General features: G+C 45.9%; 1 protein-coding gene across 1 annotated transcript in view; it reads right to left on the bottom strand.

Annotated features, from left to right (window-relative positions):
- The window catches only part of dlgap3 (discs, large (Drosophila) homolog-associated protein 3), a 115297-nt gene extending 94273 nt beyond the window's left edge, over window positions 1-21024 (bottom strand). Inside the window, exon 1 of the mRNA XM_086171251.1 lies at window positions 20885-21024. The gene's annotated coding sequence lies outside the window, so the exon portion shown is untranslated. The remainder of the gene's footprint in view (window positions 1-20884) is intronic.
- Between the last annotated feature and the right edge of the window lie 4050 nt (window positions 21025-25074).

Raw genomic sequence — 25074 nt, 5'->3', positions numbered from 1 at the left:
TGAAGTCTCAGTTCATTTTTCAACTTGCTACCCTTTCAAGATTTCAGCTAAGCTAGGCTAAACATGATGGGATCGTGGCTTCATGGCAAATGCACCAATGTCAGATTGAGAACCTGTTGGTCTCACGAAGAGAAGACAAACATTTACATTATTTGCCTTTTAAAACAGTTGCTCGTTCAATGATTTTTATTCCCAAAGAATCGATAGATTTTTAGAGTAAAAAGAACCTTGCAAAACGGAGCTTTACCACGTAAATATAGAATACTCCGGAATAACTCCCCTTTCTACTTATTAGTTTAAAATTGCCTAATTCGGCCGAAGGTTCCTCATCCTAATCTTCCTGATTACTTTTCAAGCCAGAGCGGCTCAAGCTGAATTTCAATCGGGCAGATTTATCAGGAATAATGCTAATTAACCGGTTATTTGGAAGTTTCCAAACAAGACTCGTCTGGCAAGCGCTCCGATCTGCCTTCAAATGTGGCGATGGCGGGCGGGGGGGACGATGGGGGAGAATTAAAGTCCGATGGGAAACTTTTCAGCCCCCCTTTGAATTTGGCTCCGTTTGTGTTTCCAAACCAAATCCCATTCCAGGGATGTAGCAACTGTTACGAGTGACTCCTCCGGCCGCCGCCTCCTCAAACCTTGATTTACACTCTTTGAACACCTTCATCCGCAGGTCTCTGCATCACTGTCCCCGATCTCCTGAGCTCTCCATCAACACGAACCCCACGACCCCTACTTCCTACTCCGCCACGACGCTCAGCTTGTCCATCACTGCTGAAGCCCTCTGATGAGGCCGTGTGCTGCAGAGACCCCGACACCGCCGGCTGAAGAGGAAGGAGCACCAAAAAAAAAAAAAAAAGATAGTGGAAGAAATGGGAGTCAAGTGTGTGCGGTGGAAAAAAAAATCCCGTGAGATTAAAGGGATGATGGGGTTGGATACGAGAGACACCTGCTCCGATTGGGTAGATGGGGATCAAACCAGAGCATCGTTTTCATTTTCGGTCGCTTCTGTTCCTAAATGTCTGTAAAGGTTCGTCCCTTCGTCAAATAAAATGTTTTTGTTCAGTATCTATTCACGTAATATGGGTCAGAACCTTATCCTTGCCGTCATCGGGCGAGAGACGGGGTCCCCTCGGCCACACGATCATACGCCTTGGTTCACACACCAGTGACACACAACTATTGTTTGTCTTCAGTGAACCTACCGCATGTGTTGGGAGTGTGAGGGAGAACCGGAGAACCCTGAGGAACCCCACGGAGACACGGGTAGAACGCGCAAACTCGACAACGAAAGGCCGAAAGCCCCGTCGAAATCCACCAAGACCTTCTTGCTTTGAGGCAGAATCTCTCTCCGCTGCAGCCGCATTCTCGTGCAAAGATTGTGGTGTTTCACATCCGAGCTCAAAGTCCCTCAGAAACTAGGGAATGGAAATTACCAAAAGGCCAAACAGGAAGGAAAAACAGACAATCAACTGACGGGACCTGATTCTTCCTTAACCTGTGGGCTCACAGCGTTCGACAAGAACTGTGACAGAAAAAGGTCACGCTGGGCTGCTACTTGTGCAACACACACACACACACAGTTTGGGTCTTTTAAAGTGCTTTTTGAAACATAAAAGAAATTGACTTATTTGCAGCCCCAACATGCCATTATATTATGCGCATATCATATCAGCCAGTTGATATGAGGAAATAAAAATATTCCAGCCTCCGGTGATTCCACATCCAAACACTGTAGAAAATGGGTTTGGAAGTCGGCGTTATCAGCTCAGGTATATAATTGCCTCCTTTCAAAGCCCAAAGTGACATCTTTACTCCGTATGTTTTATTCAACCGGCACTCTGAACGCCCAAATTATTTAATATACTGAGGTCTAAATGAGGAAAGCAGAAAAGCATATTAATCCGCTGAGCGAGGCAAACGCGTGAGGCATCTCCGCGTGATGAACGATTCCGCCGCCGAATCAGAACTTGTTTTGGATGTAGCCGACTGATAAGTAGACTTTTCACCGCATCCCTCATCCGTACAAAGTGCTGCCGGAGAATTATCTCGAACAGCGATTCAACACTCCTGCAGGGACGACGGCGCCGCTGCCACTGAAGGGAGGGCAAAAACCAATAACATGACAATGCTTTCATTTATCGACATTTGCCGCGGCTACGCGTTTGCCAAATGTTTTGCTTTTTCCAGCACGGGGAAACAAAATGCACAAAGGACAGCGCACATCTTCCATTAGCGGTTGTTCTAGGTAGCCGTACTCTTTAATGGCATCTGTCCTGGAGCCCTCCGGTGATTCAGCCCTTGCAACCAACTGTCAATCTGCCTGAATGAGTGTGTGTGTGTGTGTGTGTGTGTGTGTGTGTGTGTGTGTGTGTGTGTGTGTGTGTGTGTGTGTGTGTTTTATTGCCGCCCCTAAAGTGGTGCTGGCGGTTTTGCATTTGCAAGCCCCATTTACACAGCAAGCGGTTTTATGAATCTGCGGTCCGCAGAGAAAAAAAAAAATGCGGCTGTGCCAAGCGCCTATTGATGACGGGCGCGTGTGCAGATAAGAACAACGTGTTGATTATTATGCATAAACGTGGTGGGTTCATCGCGCAGAGGAGCTGCTCCAGATGTCGGGGTCAGTGCAGAATCATGTTGGGCCACCGGACCTCGGAGCTTCTGCGTGGGCTCGGGTCAGAGCTTGACAGCTGGGGCCCGTTCCTTCTCCCTACTCCCTCTGGCACTCCCGCAGAAAGCCACATTCCATCAGACAGAAATGGCGGCTGCGGTTGTATCAACACGCGGTGCTAAGTAGATTTCAGAGTTAACGTTTGCATCACCGGCGCTTCTAAAAACTCCCTCAATCTTTCACCTTGTCTTCCTCTCGGTCTTATCTCACAGTGTCTCAGCACCTCGCAGATCAATCATTATCCAGTCCTTCTTCTCCATGTCGGTTCCTCCCTCCTCTCTTTTCCACTGACAGACAGTCGAAGGCAACCACACACAAACAGCTCCCTGGAAGGGCCCCCTGAGGGGCCAACCCAGAAAAGAAAAGGAAAAAACAAAACAAAATAAAGAGGAAAAAACACCCTCTGGATTGCTTTATACTGAGCGCCTGTGCACGGCGAGCTCATGTGACACAGGGAGATGATGGTGCATAGAAACTGCCCCCCCCCCCCCCGATTCAATCACTTTATGCGTTTATTTTCACGGACGGCTTGAAACAACAAATCATTGTGCTAATAAATACTCCAAAGGAGCTCCTTTTTCTCTGGAAAGGGGTTTTGTCACCAAACAAACCACTGTTTGTCACCAAATTCCTCTATGACGCGACACAATTATGCACACGTGGATCGAAAATCATCAATCCGTGATATGAGACTGGACTGTGTTTATCCTAAAGAATATGCATGATAATATAAGGAAATATCTTGGGTACAAACATTCAGTCGCTCTCTGTCCTGCTTGTTCTGGATCCAGGGTGTCGGCGGGGGCTGCAGCCTCTCCCGGCGGCGCCCCAATCGACCCACTGCATGCTTGTGGACCGTGGAAGAGAACGAGGAGAAACCCACACGGGGAGAACATGGAACCTCCACAGAGAACGGAGTCGGAATCATACCTTCTCGCTGCGATGCCGCTACACACAAACAAAATAATCTGAATTATGAAAACGACCGTTTGGCAAAATAAAAGTGTTTGGAACAGACCCATTGAGTATTAAAAAAGCGGGTGAAAGAATTGTGTGGTCCCAGGAGCGAACAGCGTGGACAGTCAAAACGGGGAGTCCAAAAATAAAAACTGGTCTTTGCAGCGGCAGCACTCCGATAGTTGTATTTACAGAGAAACGCTCCCCGCCGTGCACGCGTCCTTTCCAGCGGCAGCTTCCACGTTCAGCTGATTTCAAGGTTGACATCTGGTCAAACGTAGATCCAGACACACCTGATATGGTGTGTATATAAGAATATTTTGGGGCCCTGAAAAAGTACTGTTTTTACTTAGGATAGGATAGTGGTCAGTGCGATGACCGCTGAGCGAAGCACAGATGCAGAAACCTCCTCTCCATCATTGGGAGGACACGGCGCCGCCATTTGCAGCAGACAGAATAGGTGAATGAAAAGCTGCGGGTGTGTGTTCAGATCCTCTCTTGACAAATACACTCTTTTCAGATACTTGCTGAGAACGCTCTCGCGTCATGCTGCCGGTGGAGTCTGCTCTTCCAACGCCTTCATTCTCTGCAACAGCAGCGTAAAGCTTGAGAGGTTTAAGAGTCATTCGCGGGATTGGAAGTCGACTAATCTATTCGGAGAAAAGACTCGGAAGCACAGAGACAAAGAAAATTCGTGGACGCAATGAATTCGATTATTAGGGAAAACGCTCGCCTCTAATCTCGGGCCAAAGGGATTTAATGCAAAGTCCTGACTAAATGTGAAGGAGGACAGTTAAGAGGATGCTTAACTTTTGCATGTATTTACAATTTCCAACACTTATTGGCTCAAAACCCCTCCGCATTTCACCTGGAATTATAAGAAGGAATTTCGAGCGCTCTGATGGCCTGCACTAATTCTCTTCTTCTAAGTGCATTCATGAATGTTCCTATTGGCGGACAGGAGAGCTCCGGCTATGCAGTTACGCTTTAGCGGAATCCACCGGGAGGAATTGAAGAGGGAGTTTTAGAAATATGAGCTCCAGGGATGTCTGTCTTCAAATGACGTCATTGAAACTGGAGGTTGTTTGTCTTTTGGCGCCTCAAAGCATCCAAAGAAGTTCTATTAATCAAAAACCCAGAGATCTTGTTGTAACCCGTCCAATTACTCTCATCAAGTTTTAGAAAAGCTGTATTTTGTTTTAATGGATTGAACACCAGGGGTGAAATGTCATTTAAAAGCTCCACTGGACCAGCGGTCCCCAACCCCCGGCAGCAGACCAGTACCAGAAAGGATAAATAACTCGTATAACTATACTAACTTATTTCTTTTTATTTATTATCCGAGTCTGAACAATGTTTTGTTTTGAAAAAAGAACAAATTCTCTCAGCTAAATCCGTCTATGACTCACTCTTGACGTATGTCAAGATGCTTCTCTCAATCGCCTGATACATTAACGCTAATATGAAACCCACAAGCTAGCAAAATGAGTAAAAACGGACGTCTTTGGGAAGTATCTTTGTAAAAGAGAAAAGGCCCTGTGAAGAGACAGAAGAGCCTTTGACCGCTAAGAAAAAGAAAGCTGCATTTAACAGACAATACCGGGAGACTACGGATTCATCGCAAGCACCGAGCCTCTGCAGAAGATGCATCAGCCGGCTCTCCAATGAGGCAATGAAGCTAGAAAACTGCTTTTCCACGTGGAGACCGAGCACCCTGTATTGAAAAACCAGCTTTCGGAGTGTTTCGAGAGAAAAAAAACGGAAATATTTTTCCGCCACATGACAAGGCCGGTCTGTGAAAATACTGTCTGACATGAAACCGGTCTGTGGCACAAAAAAGTTTGGGTCCGGCTGCGCAAGAGCGAAGGCAGAAATACACACCAAGCCTCATAGAAGGCGTTTAAAAGTACACACTTGGGTCTCAAGTCCCATCTTGAGTCTCTCCAGCGTTCATCAGGGATAGAATTCAAAATACATTCGAGAAATTTGATGACATTTTTCCAATAAACGCTTCTCCGTTGCAATAAGTAATATATACTTTAACCTTAAAAGTCAAATACACCGTGGCCAATAGTTTGGCAAAAAAACGACTGAAACTGCGTTTCTTCTTTTCACCTCTCGGTATCAATATTGTAAGCTGGCGAGCTGGTATACGCTTGTCACCGTCAGTGACTCCTGACAACAATGGCTTCAGGATCTCCTGCATTATTCAGGGAGCCCAACGTGCACGAGGGCTCTGCCATTATCTATTTAAATCTAAGCGCCGGCTCGTCCCAGTGAAAGCAGGCACTCGCACCACCTGCCCCGCTGACGAGAGACACGGGAGGTGAGGAACCGTTTCGTGGAAAGGAGGCCGGGAACACGCAGAGACCGAGTGACGGGGGATGAAATGTTATTGTCGGAGGCGGGGGCTTGGAATGAAGCTCGGAGGAAGGAGAGGAATTCAGCACGGAGACGGTTCAAAACAAATGAGCTGGAATTAAAATGGGTGACAAAGCTAGTAAAATGGAGGCAGGACAGCGGATGATTGAAAGGGAGGATGAAGAAAACACCGGGGTGTGAGGAGCGGGGAATAACACAAGAGGGAAGAAGGGAACGGCGAGAACTTTAGGGTCGTCGGATACGAAGCGGAATGCGACCGAAGGGAGACGAGGAACGACTCCAACATGGAGGCTGTCATTTCTGCCCCCTTCGTCATCCATCCATCAACACGAGTCAGACACAATTTCTCATCCGCTCCATCAGAAAGCCATTCCACCCTCCTTCATCCTTCCCCTCCCCTGCCGCTGCCGTCATCATCTGCAGGTGGAAGCCGTCCCTTCATTGGCCGGGTGATGAGGAAGCCATGCCTTGCTGCACACCGAGGACAAGTGTGTGCCGTGTCACCTGATGTTGTTAATTTATCAGCCACCGGGTTGAGATGATTTCATATTCAGTCAAACATCTGACTGAAGGAATTATCCATTTATCAAGGACGCTTGACTCCATCTGCTTCTCAGTGTTCTCCGGTGTCCCTGCACCTTTTCCAGACGAGACTCCTTGCATATCGGCCGAAGGAGATGGTTGTCCTGTCCTTGCCTTCGAAACCTTGCATTTATGTCCTCTCTGTTCTGACCATTGAACATTGTCACTAAATCTCTAGCTGGTAGAGAGAAGTTAATCAGACAGGCCAAAATACACCGCATTGCGATGGACGGACTAAAATACAAGTGTCAAACTCTGGCCCGCGGGCCAAATTTGGTCCACAGTGTAATTATATTTGGCCCACAAAGCCATACCAAATAACTATCAGAGCCTGCCCGCTGTTGACCGTTGTCATAGCAACCTTATGCTAATACTGGCGCTAATACTACCCTTCTGAAAAATGGCAAAAAGAAATGCAGAAAAACAAGAATATGCATGCGTCCAGTACGAAGTTATGTATTGTATAGTACTGAGCCTCATTGTTCCAAAGTCAGTTTTTAAGCAAACCTTTTAGTGCACGTATCGAAAGGGTCATTGTTATATCTGGAGGATGATTTTTTTTTTTTCTTTTTAAATATCAATGTTGGCCCGCAGGTTTTAATTTTGGCCCACTGTGTAAGTGAGTTTGACACCCCTGAACTGAAAGGTGAGTTTTGCTCTGAACAGCAATACGAGGTGCAGGAAAAATAAAAAGTCAAAGTGCTTCACAAACACACCTCAGCCAAAATGGTCAACATAATGTTGCCTGAGGCGTCAAGGCGTCACAATGGTTAGCGATGCCTCGTTGGTTTCCAATGCTTGGCCTCGCTACCGAGGTTTTGCATCTTACCTCCGGGTGGTCTGGTTCCCCCACAGGCCTGCATCAGTTTAATGGAAGACTCAACCGCTCAGTCGGAGTGAACGGCGGCTTGCACGTACGTGGCCGTGTGATTGACCGGCTGGGCTCCCCGAGAGCAGGAGATGCGGCCACGGACGTCGAATGAATTACTTTTCGTTAATATGACAAAGCGGCACGCCACGCTGCTCTGAAAAGCTCCGGCAATCATTCTGGAACAATGTGAAGCACTGAGCTAAATTCACCTGGTGGCAAAACTGCAAAATGAATCAGCACGTCGACGTCAAATGATGAATTAGGTTTCCGCCGTGGAATAAAGAGGAAGCATAACTTGGTCAGGTTTAGAAAACAAAACAGCACAGTCCAATTTACGCGAGGGAATTCATTGTCATAGTCGCACAGACGTGACAAAACTTTCATTTAGATGTCCCGCTTTTCTCAAGACAGCGTGGCCAAACTGGACAATCACAAAAAAAAAAAACGCAGGACCACGGGAGCAACTAACTTGGCGATGCAAAGGCTAAAAAGAACCATGGAAAGTGATTATTGTTTAAAACCTTGGCCTGATAGTATTCAGAAAACAGGATTATATCATTTTATTCCCTTCAAAGCTAAAAAAGGACTAATTTGGTCACGAACTGGCTGGTGGAGGTCTGAGGTGCACGTTTTGGCTTCATTCACTACAGGGCAGCCAGGAATAAGTCCAGACGATGTGTCTCGCTCTATTTATGCGTTCGTAGGAACACTGGCCCAGAGCTTGCTAATGACCTTTGGAAATTTCTAATTGCAAGAAAGTAAATCTGAATATATCAGTGCACTGCACACACCGAGGCAAATGATTTTTATACATAAAGTTCGTGTATCAGCTTGCAAACTCAATATGTTGTCTTTTTCAAAACGTGACGACGTACATGAATATACACACTCCGGTTCCTATTAATGCAATTACAAAGAAAAAGAATAAATATTTTCTATTTCCTGTGTACATACAGCTTCCTCTCCAGCAGAGAAGTGTCAAGGGAGACCCAAGCGTTTCTATTTCCCCCTGACGATTCCTCTTAGCTATATGGAACGCACACATAAATCTCCTGGGTTTCTCAAACAAAGAGCAGGGATGATGGTGAATATATGCTATCTTTGTGGTTTTCTCAAGCCACGGGATTAAACGCACACATACCGTATTCTTCACACAACACACATGTGTCTTTCTCCATCGATTAAATCACTGAACCCAATATATTACCTTAATCCATTTAAACAGAAGTAAGCGATGGGTTTTCAGGTTCCTTCTTATAATCCAAACTAAATGTGTGTGATCTCTCCAGACCCAAAACGTCCCGTACGTGTGAATGGTGGTGAACTCTCGGACGTCTCCGGCGTGATTTCAAGACAATAAAACGCTACTTTTTCCCACACGCTTTTTTGAACACTGCGGCTTCAGCAAAGATGCGGTTCATTTATGGATTTTTGGGAGGCTAACAAGCTTCGTGCTGCCAAAACATTTAGCCTGGTCACACTGGACCGATGAAATTGCGCTTCATGCACACAACCTCACCATGGAAAACGCACAAAGAAATGCATATGATGTTCGGGAAAAAAAGCATTTCCAGTATGTATTTGTGGATGTTAAGGGTGTGTATTCAATTAAAAGCTTACAAATGTTTCTGTGTAACATCTTTCCGTGTAAATATCTCCTGCAGCTTATAGACAAGGGCAGCCTATATATGTACACATAGATTTATTTTGTTCTTTTTAGCCGGTGCAGCTTATATTTCAGATGTGCTCAATAGTCCAGAAATGACAGAAGAGGATGGATATCTGATACCTGATCGGTGTGATTTAGAAGTGTGTAAATAATGAAGAAAGGAAATATTATGATTATTCTCCGGTGTGTTTCCCTCCTGTTTCTGACATCACTCTGATTTCCATTTAAACTGCACTCATCCTTGCACCTGCACCAAACTGCACTCAAATATTTGATGTGCACTGCCAGCACTGCTTATATTTATTTACACTATCATTATTTCTTATCAATAGATAGCTACCATAATTTCAAGACTATTGAGCGTGCCTGAATATAAGCCATACCGGCGAAAAATAACAAAGAATTATATGTATATGTATATGTAGATGTATATGTAGATGTATATTGGCCGCACTTATCTATAAGCTGCAGGTGTCCATGTTATAACATGAGATACTTACACACAAACATTTTCTTAAACTTTTAACTAAATATATACCGGAAACATCCACAAATATGTATTGGAATTTTTTTTTTTCCAAACAGTTCCTGTAACTCGGCCGATAAAAAAAGATTCATAATAAATAATGCAAGGAAAAGTCCATCCGTCCATCCATTTTCCAAGCCTGCTTTTTCCAGCTATCTTTGTCTTCTACTGAAAGCACTTAAAAGCACTCAAGTCATCTTTGGTGTCGCCTCAGAATTTCACGGTCGTTTCATTGGACCGACGTGACCGGGCTAAATGTTTTGACGGCTTGAAGCTCGTTAGCCCAAAGAAAAAAACAAATTAGTTGCGTTATTGTTGAAGCCGCAGTGTTCAAAGCGTGTGAAAAAAGTAGCGGCTTACAGTCCGGAAATTACGGTAAATGCACCGCGGACAGCAAAGTAAGGATGTCGTCGTGGAGGGAGGCGCGTTTCCACACTGCACGTATGACAATAGAAACTTTGAATCTTGATTTTACGGTAACATTCTCCCAGCGTATTCCGCCGCACCTCTCTCACTGATTGGATCAATCACGGAGCGGCGAGGGCCAGCTAACAGGCAACAGCCAACGCCGTGCCGTTCTCTTTCTCCGCTCCCCCGCTTCCTCACATACAAACAAACACACAAACACACACGCACCGACAACCACTTAAATAAACACTCATACAGGCGACCCAAGGCAACGGACAACCCTGGCGCTCAAAGACACATACAGAAAGGCTAACTCGCCTGGCCAGGGATGGGCAATTGACTTAGGCTCGGGGCTTGCTAGAGTGGAAAGGGGAACAATTTCATGCCCAAGTGCATCAGAGAAGAGTACACTGGGAACACGGGCAAACTTTTTTCCACCCAGATAGATTACAGCAATTACTCTCGCCTCTTTAACCTTGCCGCTCGCCTGAAAGCTCTGTTTCAGGTTCCCTTCACAAAACCATTCAGACACGAGGTTTATACTGGAAACGTGGGGGTTGGGTGAATATCTTTCTCTCCATTACATCATTTTTTAGCATGAAGAGCGGTCGGCAGATCCGCTGCGAGCGCGCGCCGTCGGAGTAATGACTATGAAATCTGCTTGACCCGTTATCTTGCGATAACAGTGGATGTGGTTAAATATTCATCATTCTTGAGGGATTGTGTCAAAACACGGTACTACCTCGCCAGTAAAAATAGCTCCGTGCCGGCGGAGCTTTGCACGAGCGTGTGCCGTCACTCCTCCATACCTGTTTTAATAGCGCACCTTTTTTTTCCCCGGCAATCGTCTAGTCTGAAACACGCCGGCAGTGAGAGAGAGAGAACGAGCGTCCGACACACACAAAGACATGAATACCAAAACGCTTAAGAATACCATTGGGTCCTGAGAGCATTTCATAACAGTGTTAACCTCCGTTTGTGTTTTCTGTAGCCCTGCCCTCTTACGGTCGTCACAACCGGGCTCATCCCTTGCGTGTACGTTCAGTCGCAGAAGCTTCTCCTTCACCCTGCAGAGCTCCCACACAGGTCCACGCCGACAATAAATAATCACTATGTGACCCGAGCACCCATTTTTTTCTTTTTTTTTTTTCTATTTCCCCTCGCTGTCATGAGCTGTCATGTGGAGAGAAGAGAGGATGATGAGGTCAAAAGGCAAAACCCGTGGTGGCAAATGGAGAGACGCAGTCAAATTTCCCAGTGGGCTTCGCCGGTTTTTGGGGGCTTCGGTGAAAACAAGTCAACACACAACTGTGTGAAAAACGTCCGTGTCTTCATCTTTCTGCAAATCGAGGGAGCGGATTGATATCTCTGTGCAGGCTGGAACTTGGTGGGTCAGGGAGGCCGTGCGCGGGCGCATGTGTTCAATCTTGTCTGATACGATTGCGACGGCCAGAGTTTTTGAAGCCTCGCTTGGCCGCCGTCGCGTTTGACAGTCTGGCGGAGGAAGTTAGAAAATGAGTTTAACGGTTTGAATGACTCAAATTTGGCGGTTTAATATGAATGTGACGAAGGGTGAGACAGTCAGCCGCAGCCGAGAGGTCACGTGACTGATTACACATTTGTAGAAAGATGCAAGGTGGATAAAATAAGTAAATAAGACTAAGAGAAAAGGTAAAAAAAAAATAAGACGAGGCAAAATATGCGAGCGTGTCTGCTTGAAGCCATCAGTGCATGAGTGAGAAAGCAGCTCCGGTGAAGATCAGCGTGTAAGACAGCAGTGAAAACAGCATTATTGATGCTTCAGCAAGTATGAAGGCTAGAAATGTCACGTCCACATTGACAACATGCACTCTGACCCTTTTCAGACGGATAAAAACCAGTTGGACCCAATTGGGTTTGACTCAGTCGCCTATCTTCCCCTCACACACACACACACACACACACTTGCTGGCACACGCTGACAACCGACTGCTTTCATTTCCACTCTTTCCTAAACAGAGGAACTTTTCCTAAAAGGATGATCTTCATTAGTTCAGCCGATGTTCAGGTGACTTTCAGCATCCGGGCCAATGGCTCCACAGGGTTCTGCACTTGCAGTGAGTGCGGTTACTTCATTTCAGGACAATGAGGCATTACTTTTTCTTTCCACACGCTTTGAACTCTACAGCTTTAACTACAATGCTACAACTTTTGGTCCTGACGAGCTTCATGCCGCCAAAATATTTAGCCTCATCACATTGTTATTAATCTTTTTCATTAGCGCCAGGTTACATGCACTTTTCGGAAAAAAAGCATTTCCAGCACGTATTTGTGGATGTTACCGGTATATATTTAACTAAAGCTATAAAAAAATGTTTCTGTGTAAATATCTCATGTCACCACATGGACACCCGTGGCTTATAGACAAGTACGGCCTATACAGGTCCTTCTAAAAGAACTAGCATATTGTGATAAAGTTCATTATTTTCCATATTGTAATGATAAAAATTAAACTTTCATATATTTTAGATTCATTGCACACCAACTGAAATATTCCAGGTCTTTTTATTTTTTTAATACTGATGATTTTGGCATACAACTCATGAGACCCCAAAATTCATATCTCAAAAAATTAGTATATCATGAAAAGTTACTCTAAACAAGCTATTAACCTAATCATCTGAATCAACTAATTAACTCTAAACACCCGCAAAAGATTCCTGAGGCTTTTAAAACCTCCCAGCCTGGTTCATTACTCAGAACCGCAATCATGGGTCAGACTGCCGACCTGACTGCTGTCCAGAAGGCCATCATTGACTCCCTCAAGCAGAGGGTAAGACACAGAAGCAAACCTCTGATGGAATAGTCTGTTCCCAGAGTGCTGGATCAAGACGCCTCAGTGGGACGTCTGTGGGAAGGAAAAAGTGTGGCAGGAAACGCTGCACAACCAGAAGAGGTGAGCGGACCCTGAGGAAGGCTGTGGAGAAGGGCTGAGTCCAGACCTTGGGGGAGCTGTGGAAGCAGTGGACTGAGTCTGCAGTAGAACCATCCAGAGAAATGGGCTACAGGTGCTGCATTCCCCAGGTCAAGCCACTTTTGAACCAGAAACAGCGGCAGAAGCACCTGACCTGGGCTACAGAGAAGCAGCACTGGGCTGTTGCTCAGAGATCCAAAGCACTTTTTTCGGATGAAAGCAAATTTTGCATGTCGTTCGGAAACCAAGGCGCCAGAGTCTGGAGGGAGACTGGGGAGAAGGAAATACCAAGGTGCCTGAAGTCCAGTGTCAAGCACCCACAGCCAGTGATGCTCTGGAGCGCCATGTCAGCTGCTGGTGTTGGTCCACTGTGTTTTATCAAGGCCAGGGTCAATGCAGCTGGTTAGCAGGAGATTTTGGAGCACTTCATGCTTCCATCTGCTGAAAAGCTTTATGGAGATAAGATTTCATTTTTCACCTGACCAAAACCACTGGTACAGGTTTTCCAACCATGGTATTACTGAGCTCAACTGTCCTGCCAACTGTCCTGACCTGAACCCCATGGAGAATCTGTGGGATCTTGTGAAGAGGGAGTTGAGAGACACCAGACCAACACTGTGGATGAGCTTAAGGCTGCTATCAAAGCATCCTGGGCCTCCAGAACATCTCAGCAGTGCCACCGGCTGATTGCCTCCACGCAACGCCGCATTGAAGCAGTCATTTCTGCAAAAGGATTCCCGACCAAGTATTGAGAGCATAACCGAACATGATTATTTAAAGGTTGACTTTTTTTTGTATTCCAAACACTTTTTTTTATTGGTTGGATGACATATGCTATTTTTTTGAGATAGGGATATTTGATTTTATTTACTTTTTTGCCAAAATCATCAATATTAAAACAATAAAAGGCTTGAACTACTTCAGTTGCATGTAATGAATCTAAAATATATGAAAGTTTGATTTTTATCATTACATTATGGAAAATAATGAGCTTTATCACAAAATGCTAATTTTTTGAGATGGACCTGTATATGTACTTATTTATTTACTGCTTTTAGCTGGTGCAGCTTATATGCAGGTGCACATAATAGTCTGAAAAATACGGTATATTATGCAAGACAAGTATAAATGTGTTATGTGTGTTAATGTTTTATATATATACATAAGTAAAATAAGTCAAAACGTTTGCCCCCCCCCCAGTTAGGAGGAGGATGCGTAATGAGTAAAGACACACATTCAACATATTTATTCCGACTATCCTACATGGAGGGGCTCCTTGGTGTTTAGAGGCTTCCAGTGAAACAAAGGCCAGGTTTTGGATTGTGGGAGGAAAATTGAACGTCCGGGAAAAACCTCCGCAGACACGGGGAGGATGTGCAAATCAACAGAGAGAGAGAGAGAGAGAGAGAGAGAGAGAGAGAGAGAGATTCCCCGGTCAGAACCGAACCAGGGACCCTGGTTTCCAGCAGGTGGAAGAGCACCGCCGTGCAAATCCAACGGAAACCAGTCGGTCTTCAGCTTTGCTTTGAAGAATCCACAGAGCCGCCTGATACCCAGAGGCAGGCTGCTCCTCTACATGATCCAGAGGCCAAGAAGAAAGAAAAGACCTCCTCGCCAGCGCTCTTGTTCTGGACCTGGAGGACTGACGGAGGACAAGAGCCCTGGAGCGCATTGCACGTACGAGCACATATGGCTTCGAGTCCGATAAGACGATGCAACGCCATTGACTGTTTCATGGGTGAAGAGCGGCACCTTCAAGTCCGATATCACACAAACAGGACGCCGGCGGAGCGACGCCTTCAAATGCAGCGGGTCAGAACTCCAGCTTCTGCATTCTGGAGGGTTTGCAGGCCTTGGACGCTCCTCTTAGGCAACGGCACAAGCGTTCAGTGAGGATGTCAAAGTCATGAATTAAGATCTCTGCATCCTTTAATGACAAGAAAGTCAAAGATTCCTAGACGTGAACATCTCTTTAAGTCTCCTGCATCGTATGTTAGACACATTTTAATATAGTTGATAAATGCAAATCCATTTTATGCAAATGACATGTTTCAGTGATTGTGTGGTTTCAGATAAACTGCTGAAATTAAAAGCATCACAGTTTGTTTTTTTTACCCTTCAACAGAAGGTTGGCGACCGGAGGACATACTGACACATCTAAACCTTAATAGTCGATAATGAATGAATAAATAAAAAAAGATTAGGAAAATTCATGAGTGTAGTCGATTACAGATTTGCAGTTTTGGCAGTAACATGTCTGCTGGTGAAATCCGATTAACTCATTAGGAATCAAGATATATTAAAACGATGAGTCAGTCAGAATTTGAACAGAGGATTACACAAATATTACACCCGAATTTAAAAAAAAAATAAAAATCTTGGTCACCCATCAGCGACTTCATGCCACCAGTGACTATCTTGAGAGGAGAGCGACACGCCTTCCGCCTGCCTTCGCTGTGACTCACCCTCCGCCTCGGCTGCAGCGACATGACTAGTTTGCGATGGATCTGCTAAATGGTGCTCCTGCGTTCAAAGGCCGTTTGTTTCAGGTCTTGAAGGACCGGACGTTGCGTTTATACTGTGCAGAGTTTGCCATCGGTCCGTGTGAGGCCCGATAACCCCCCCCGGCACGGTTATCAATATACATGTTTCATAACGGCCTCTTTCTGGCGCCGACTAAAGCGTACGGACTGGTTTCAGCACCACCCGTTCGGATTTGGAGGACTGAACCGGATCGGTGTTTAATGTCGATATCTGCCAACGCAGATGAGTTTCCGATAATATGGCGCTCTCAAGCAAAGCGGGTCACGGTATCCATGTCATAAGGACTGCTTGATGAAAGAACATTCATTAATGTAGAAGGATTTGCATGATCTCGCAGTAAAACTATGTAAATGGGATCCCGACAATCTGATTAGGTCGGTTAATCTGTTCCACGTGTTCATTCACATACGACCAGTGTCTCCATCATCTGTTAGGGAAGAGTAACAGGAAGTAGAAGGAAGAGTAACAGGAAGTGGCTGGAGTTTTTGTCCGACACCACAAGCACATCCATCCTTTTCTCTGCCTGCAGCACAGAGTCAATGCTGCTCACGAGCATCCAAAAGAAACCCTTTTTGCACAAGCCAACTACCTCGACCCCTAGTGTGCACCGCCTCCGATCACAAGGCGTCTCTTCTGTTTTTCTCACATTATGTTTTTTACTACTGTAATTTCCTGACGATTGAGCTCACCTGAATATTAGCCGCACCAGCTAAAACTAAATAAATATGTATATGCGTATATATATATTTATATATGTGTGTGTGTGTGTGTGTGTGTGTATATATCTATAGATATACACACACACACACACACACACACACATATTTATATATATAGATATATACAGTTGTGTTGCATTCAAAATAATAGCAGTGTTGTTAAAAATGTGGGTGAAGCTTAAAATCCTTCTAATATTCTTATTTCCATTCACTGGGAACACTGTACATTAGATTTTACATGAAAGCATCAAGAAAAAAGTAGCAATATTTGAATTAATTTACAGAAAATGAAGAAAAAGTGGTTGTGGGCTGTTCAAAAAAATAGCAGTGTCTGAATTTTTCATAACAAACCCCAATGTTTACTCAACAACATTAAGATTTAGCATTCCTGTGATTCACAACAGTAATATTTAGTTGCATAACTTCTGTTTTTGAGAACTGCTTTACAACTGTGTTGCATGGAGTCAACCAACTTCTGACACCTGGAAACAGCTATTCCATCCCAGGATGATTTGACAAGCTTCACGATTCCTCTGCATTTCTTGGTTTTGCCTCAGAAACAGCATTTTTGATGTCACACCACAAGTCCTCTATTGGATTAAGGTCCGGATCGGCCCGGACTCTCCAAACCTGAAGCCGCTTTGCTCAAAGCGTGTGAAAAAAGTTGCGTCTTATAGTCCGGAAATGACACAAATAATTGCAACAACTGAGTTTCCCCCTTTTGGGATCAATAAAGTCTAGCTTATCTTGGGAAGTCAACCGTGCTCTATTTGGGGTTTCTATCATGAGTAACGTCTGGAACAGGCTAACCTTTAAAACCCAAAGAGTCATTTTTGACCCGGTTTCCACGGAGAAGAAAACACCGGGAGCCGCGATTACTTTTTGACGTCTGAAATAAATGCAAACGACTCTTTCCAGGCGTCATTAAATGTTCTATTTTCTTCAGATATTTTTCTTTTCTTACATTTCTCCATATTTTGCTCACCCGGGGTTGAAAGTCCTGACAAATTGACAGCGTTTCAACGGGTTTGCCGGCTTCCGCGAGAGTGACTGTGGTGTTTCAACGATGAAATAACGGCGGAGGCGTAAAGGAGTTCCATCCTTTGATTTGAAACACCAACAAAATACAACTAGAACTTGAACATCCGGGATCATCTATATTTACCCGGGTTAACCACGCGCCCGGCCGTTAGTCCCTGGGATGAGAGGCCACGCCCCTTCCTGTCCGCCACATGATGTTTATTATGAGCGTTGAAAAAATATAATTAATATAAAATGTGATTAAATAGAATTAATTAAAATAAAATACAATTTTATTCTAATATTTCAAGATCACAATAACCTTCAAATTTAGAACTAGGATTCTAAAAAAAGGAAGTGAACACAAATAAAAAACACTTCAATTAAATACTTTTAATTCATTTTCCCATGTTGGAGCCGCAGTGTCAGGATGAAAGAGCGGCGGGTTGCCGACCTCCGGTCCAGAAGCAAACTACCGTTTTGCGTATGTTACTCATCCACCTGTTATAAAGTGTCCCTGATTCTGTCCGTCACCACTTTGCATCGTTGCTTTCCCGCTCCCGTCAGCAGAGGCTGTCGCTACGAGACAGTGACTACACGACAACGCTTTATTAGATTCGGTGACACCTCACCTTAATGGTGACCGCACCGAGGTTTAGTTCTAATTAAGAAAAGAAACATATGAGCCATGTTCGCAACGTCTCATCTCGTGATCTTCTGGAAAGTCGCAGGTCAAATTAGCTCATCATTTTTATTGGATCTCAAGGTGAAAACAATATCATCTGAGCGATACCACTTGGGGCGACGAGAGGTCCGTGTATTACATCCAGTGAATTGTTTAGACCGTTACATCACGTCAGAGACCAGAGAGCGCCGCTTCGTAAAGAGATTTCAAAAGGAAACGGCGCATGAAGCCTATTTAAGAAGACGAGTGTCCTGTGTAGCGGCACGTTATGACAAAATCATTCCAACAGCGGGTTCATTTTCCTCCTATCAGTCGCCTCACAACTGCATGATTAACTGGAAACGACTCAGCGGCGCCGTAAATAATTGGATGTGGCGCCGCGTGATGCGGAGGGAAAAAAAAGAAAAAAAGTGCGGTTCTCATTATTACCTTCAACAAATAGGGTTCGGCGGAGGATGGTGATTCGCTGTGACAAATCCAGAAGGGGGTGGAAAAGACGAAATATGACGCAGCAACACCTTTAGCATGCGCTCGTTCATTCGTTATCTAAACCCCTCATGCCCGCTCACTCCCTCATTTACAGATCTTATGGAGACGAACCACCGTTCGCTCTCTTATTCGCCCGGCTGGATGATGTAGGATCTCCACTGAACCTCCTGCATGTGTTTGGACCTCAGGAGGAACCTGGAGAACCCTGAGGAACCCCACGCAGACATGGGGAGAACATGGAGACGCCACACAGAGGCCTTCGGTGGGAAGCGCTAACCACACCTTTTAAATGCATGGTGTCATTCAAAATACAAAACTAAAAGCATCTACTATTTTAACGCAATTGTTTTGTAACTATCTATTAATTCTGTGCCTATTTTTACAGAATTTTTCAAGAATACTTGAAATACTTTGACAATTATTACCAATTTTTTTGGTGTGATACTGAAAGATGAATGACTTGTCCATGTTGTATATATCCGTTGATTTGGGGGAAAAAAAAAACTCAAGTATGACATTAAATCTATATTATATGACCATATTTCACAAAACTCATTTTAATCAGCCTTACTTTTTTGCTCTTCATCTGCAAAGGTGGAGCCCATTCTGGCAACACACGTGTCTGGTTGTAGCGTGAGCATCTTAATGGCATGACAGTAACACCCAGGCCGGTGCAACCACATCAGCCGGACACTCGGCACAACCGCCGCTGACCAAACGTCACGGATCTTCAGGGTCTCCACGCCGCCCCTCTCACACGCTTCAGCCTCTCATCCCAGAGACGTGAGCGCATAAGATGGCGGCACCCCTCGCGAGCCACCGAGACAATACATCCTGATCAAGCCTTATATGTGTTTGTGAAGAAATAACGGCGTTCGTGCGCGGGGTGCACCGATGCACCGGGGCGGCGCCGACCCTCCACGCCGCGGAAAATGCCCGTCCGGCCTTCTTTCCCCGCTGCTCTGCTCAAGAACACAAAATCAATGTTGAGGTTGAATGAGGCTTGAAAAAGTCACAGTGAGCTGGCGTTTGGAAGTTGTTTTAAATTCTAAAATCAAGCCATTTGCGGCTGAGTTGCCGGGTGTCTGAGGTTGTGATAGAGTCTTAACGCCGTGTAGATTTAGTTTTCTACACGTGTAGCTCTGCATTGGTGAAAGTCAAACATCCAGCCCAAGCCTCGGTTCCTTCAATGAAGAGAAATATATAAATCCAGCTTTGCAACAGAAGCCGGCTCTGTCATCAGACCATCTTATCACAGATTGGTGGCAGAGCAGTCCACTGCGCTGGGGTTTGTCTCCATTGGAAACCGTCTCTCTTTGCGAGCAGGAAAGAGTCAAAATGAAAAAGCAGGAGAATATGGAGGGAGCCAGGTGGATGTGTCACATTCTGTCATCGCACTTGCATTTCAAACCCTTTCAAAGGGGTCTCAGCATCCAGGTGGAGTGGGTTTTGAAGGCAGATGCACACACACACACACACACACACACACACACACACACACACACACACACACACAGGGGGTACATAGCGGCTTTTTTGCCCCCAACTCCATCCAATCCTTATCACATCTCACACAAAGAGCTTGGTTGCCTCATCCATGCGACCCTGGCTTCTTCAAAACAACCCAACCGAGGCCACAAACTACAGTCACGGCATAGACGAGCAGGAAGGGGCGGTCAGAGAAGATTTACGTGAAATCCCATGCAGAGGAGGGCGGAGAACACACGGACACCATCTTTCGGAGGAGGCTGCCTCCATCCGAGGGATGCGGCGGGAGGGAGGATGCGCTGCATCCCGGAACCACGGCTCCGAGGCCGGGCCGGTCCGGGGGAAGCGATACTCACAGCTCCAAGCACGCCGTTACTGTGACATACACACACACACACACACACACACACACACACACACACACACACACACACACACACACACACACCGCCAGTTCGCGTTCACGGTCAGCGAACATTTACGCACCAGTGCAACTCAGCATCACCGAGTTTGCACCCCCCCCCTCCATATGTGGCTTCATTCACTGCCTTAACACTTTCCGCTGTGCGTGCATGTGTGTGTGTGCGTGCATGTGTGTGTGGGTGCATGTGTGTGTGCGTGCGTGTGTGTGTGCGTGCGTGTGTGTGTGCGTGTGTGTGTGTGTGTGTGTGTGTGTGTGTGTGTGTGTGTGTGTTGGGGAGTGGGGGACGTCCTGCCTTCGGAAATGTCGCAACTTCTTTGCTGTCAAGTTGACACAGCTGGAAGCGAACACTGCGTCAAAAAATGAAAAATAATACAAATAACAGCGAAAATACCGCAGCTACATGCGCGCCCGTTTGTGCAGGATAGAGATGTAAAGAAAAAATAAACACACATGAATCGATGCCCCACACACACACACCGCGTCGTGAGCTTACCTTGCAGCCGAGGGGGGACGCGCTCATCCGCAGCTCCGCGGTCGCCGTGTGAGGGAGGATGGAGACCAGCAGCAGCAGCAGCAGCAGCAGCAGCAGCAGCAGGAGCCAGCGGTGCCTCCTTTCATCCGCTCCCTCTCTCTCTCCCTCTCTCTGTCTCTCTCTCGCTCTCTCTCTCTCTCTCTCTCTCCCTCTCTCTCTCTCCCTCTCTCTCTCTCCCTCCCTCTCTCTCCTCCCTCTCCTCTCCGGTTCACAGGCTGGGCTCCCCGAAGAAACACCACCGGCGGCCGGTTGGTTTCCGGGCACCGCTCGGCGCACCGGAGGCGGGGCCGCAGCGGCGCCGGCCCGCACAAAGCTCCGGTCCTTGAACGCACCGGCACATTTGTCTTCGTTGGTTCCGAACCCAGGCAGGTTTCTGCTGCCCAAACACACGATTCCTTTCTTTTCCCCCAAATTCCGCCGGTCTCCAGAGCGAGCGGGTGTTTCTCCCGCGCCCTCCTTCTCCGCTCATCAGACACACCTGGGACCCTCTGACGTGACACAAACATGTGGATGGACCTCGTCATGCTCTATCCATGTCCTCCAGCAGGGGTCCTCTCCCTTGTTCTCCAGGTTCTCCTGTTCCTCTGCCTGGCAACAAACACCGGGGATCTGACCAACTATTCCTTCATCCAATCCACCAGGTCTGCTGGTGCGATTCTTGAAGAGATTCCCGTCTCAGATCAGTCGACTGTTGATTTCCACACATATCGTTGGTGGAGTTTCATGGTCGGTGGGTTGGTGTGGCTTCTTCAGCAGCCGGGACCGTGTTTACCTGCAGACACGCAGGGGAAAGGAAGTTAAGGGATCACGCATTTAAATAGTCATTTTCTACCATTCACACTCTGTGCAAGATGACAATCATCCTCTCTGGCAACAACTTGTCTTTTAACTGTAAATACGGAGTCCATATTGCATAGATTTCCTCTATGGGGGTCAATAAAGTATATCTTATCTTATAGTCTAGTTGTCCATTCAGAATTCTTCATGACCGCTGCGGTCAGTAATTTGCACTCCAGTCACCTCCAACAAATCTTGCACATTAACGGATGGTCATATTTTTCCAACGTTCTCCGCCTCCTCTTTCACACACACTCACGGTTGCAGATGTGCAGCCTCTAAAATGGAAAAGTCTTCCGCACGCTAACACGAGCCCAAGCTTTTGTTTGTGTCTTCCATCTGTATCCTCCTTGCTGCTGTTAACATTGTAAATCTCTGTCCCCGCTGCGGGACTAATAAAGGAATATCTTATCTCAATATCGGACAAAGTGCTGGTGTAAAGGGGTCACGAGGTGGAAATAAAGCTTTGTAATTGGCAGCTGAAGACAATAAATGATTGCATTATCGCCGTATTGGATGACTGCGCGACGACTTTCAAATATAGAGTTCTGGATCCGTTGTCTGGTGCGATGGCAGGAGTTGTAATATTAGCGTCCAACTTGAGCGGAGGGTCGTGTCCGTGGCTTTGCATGTGTTTAACCAAAAGGCGCACGAGCTGATTTTCAGACACGGCTGACAACCGCTTTCGTAATAATAGCAGAATTCATCTTTTACTCCAACCAATGTGTCTAGGTTTTGCAAACGCATGTTTAGATATTCCAATATAGTCCAAATTTAGCCACCTCTTTGTCACCGCTGCTAACAGCTCACTACTGTGATTAACTATTGATATTGAATTAGGGTTTTAAAATATGACCGCAGCCTCGAGTAATGACTGAGTTTGAGGGAAAGCAAGAGAAGGGGGAGGGCGACCAAAGTCTGACATATAAGCATTTGCAGAAACAATCCCATCTCTTTATTTATAGCCATTGCAGTCGCGGGATACCAGACACTTTGTTAGACTTACGGGCTTTGGTTTCAGCACCAAGGTCAGAGCCGGGAAACTGCGACTCGGCTCAGAGTCTGAGCATCCGGATGGAAAGTCAGCGATATTCAAGACTCCGTATTCCTTTTTGAAATGTTGAAAATCTCCTTCACGGTGTGAGAAAACAGTCGGAACTTGAACCGGGAGGCTGCGAGATAAATAACGAAACAGGTTTATGAAGACACGCGTTTGGAGGCCAGGATTTCACCAGACCATCATGACGATAAATGAACATCAGTGAACAGCGAACCCTCATCGAGCTTCAGTCTTCATCGCAATAAGTCCTCAAATTTTGGTCACGGAGTTGAGGCTGTGTTTTGTTTATTCTTGTCATAATTACACCACATGTGTGTAGGAGTCTTCTTCTCTGTATATTCATATTCTGTGCATATATGTGGGATCAATAGTTTGACTGATGGTGGTTTTATTTAATCAGAGTTTATTCACCCCCTGCACTTGTCATGACATTCACCTTCTATCTTACTACCTGCACGGTCGCGTCACTAAGGTTTACTAAGGTTTACATTCACCTTCTGTCTTACTACCTGCACGATTGGCGCATTTTAACTGTTTTGTTTTCAGATGAGACAGGATTTCAGTTCGACCGTTGTGAGGAAGATTTCGCAGATCCAATCTGCTCATTTACAAGGTCGTCCCACCAATTATGACCGTTCCCAGAAATAATAATGTGATATGTTTGGTATTTCCGTTTTTGCTCAGAAATATTTTATATTTACAACTCAGCTCCAAAAACCACTCCGTTAGAAGTGAATTAAAACGGTGGTTTAAAGTGGAAGAGTATTTTAAGCAAGAAGTAGTGAAGAAGACTGTGCTATATTGCATTCAAACACATAATATTTAGATTTTATCAATGTGGCGCACACATTCAATGCTTGGAGTGGATTCATTGAAATAATACTGCATCAAACATTTTGGGCTGCATTTTGTTTGCTCATCACCTATTGGAAAATATAATTTAAAGAAAATAGTAATAGAACTATAAAGTTTTATTTGCAGTTTGAGCTCTCAGCCAGGCTTTGGCTGCTTTCTCACCTTTTAGAAGGTAACTTGACAACGTTTCAGTCTAGATTTTAAAAATGTTCATGTCACTCCAAATATATTTATACTATTTGGTTAAATGTCCCTGTTGCAGCTCCTTGACTGCTCACCTCACTGCGGTTGAAGAGTTCAGGCGTCCGTATGATGGCGAGAACCGTGTGTTTCGGGGCGTCGGCCCCCCGTGAGGCGTCTCCATGCAAAGCCATCCAAGGTACGTTTACACACCGAGAACGACTCAAATGGACCCTGATGATGGACGCCAGTGACGTGCAGTCAGGGGAGGCAGGGGAGGCCGTGCCTCACTTGCCAATCTTGGAAAGAAAAAAAATATAAAATTGAAAAAAAAAAATTAAACGGTTAGATTTATCAGTGATTTGCACTATAGAGGTATTTTTCTTTTCACTTTAACGATTTGTTTTTTTCATCCAAAATTGCTGTATTTTCACATTTACCGTTCAAATAGTGAGAAGAGGCGTGACATGAGGCGGCGGCCCAGCGAGCCTCACTGTGGACGGTGCATGATGTCTGACTGCTGCCATGCGCTGCACTGAGACCTCATGCTGTCTCTATGCATATTTAAACACTTTTGCTATATGAACTACATTTCTAGTGTACAGTGTTTTTTGTCAACAATTGTATGTGTGTTACTAGTTTCCTGTGCTGAGCGATCGTAAAATGGCTGCGAAGAGTGAGGCACACGGTTCTCCTGCCTCGCGGTCGGGGTCTGCAGATGACAGCGGCTCGCCAGCCGTGAACCTCGCCGCCCGTCGCTGGTTGACACCAGGAGGCAGCGAGGCTCCTCACCTGTTATAACTAGCAACCTCCCGGGGTCGGAGATCCACGCCTGACTTCTGGGCTCTGACCCACGCGGCTCTGTCGGCCACAACTTTACTGAGCGATGGCCGCTGGCGCCCGCAAGAGGCGTCGACAGGACCGGGTGCGATGTAGGTTCGGCATCGGACAAAGGTGGAAAGTGAGAACAGCAGCTCCCGGCGTGGCAAGCGGACACGGGGAGGCCGAGCTGGTCGGTGCGGGAGAAATGTGTCGGCAAGAAATCTTTGTTTCTAACCTCCCGGATGGAAATTTGACTCTTTCTTGTCAAGTTATTCAGAGCAGAGAGCAGCGGCCCGGCGCGAGCCATGCTGCGGATGTTTCATCACAAGGCTGCTGGGCTGAAGGGGAGCTGACGCTAGAAGACTGTAGAAGCTGATCAGGAAGGCCGGCTTCATCC

This window comes from Fistularia commersonii, chromosome 24, assembly GCF_037954325.1.
Source record: "Fistularia commersonii isolate RoL2024-O1a breed Wild chromosome 24, RoL_Fcom_v1.0, whole genome shotgun sequence".
NCBI classification, from domain to species: Eukaryota; Metazoa; Chordata; class Actinopteri; order Syngnathiformes; family Fistulariidae; genus Fistularia; species Fistularia commersonii.
Note: the sequence above shows the minus strand (reverse complement) of the source record. Positions and strands in the feature narration are given on the sequence as shown.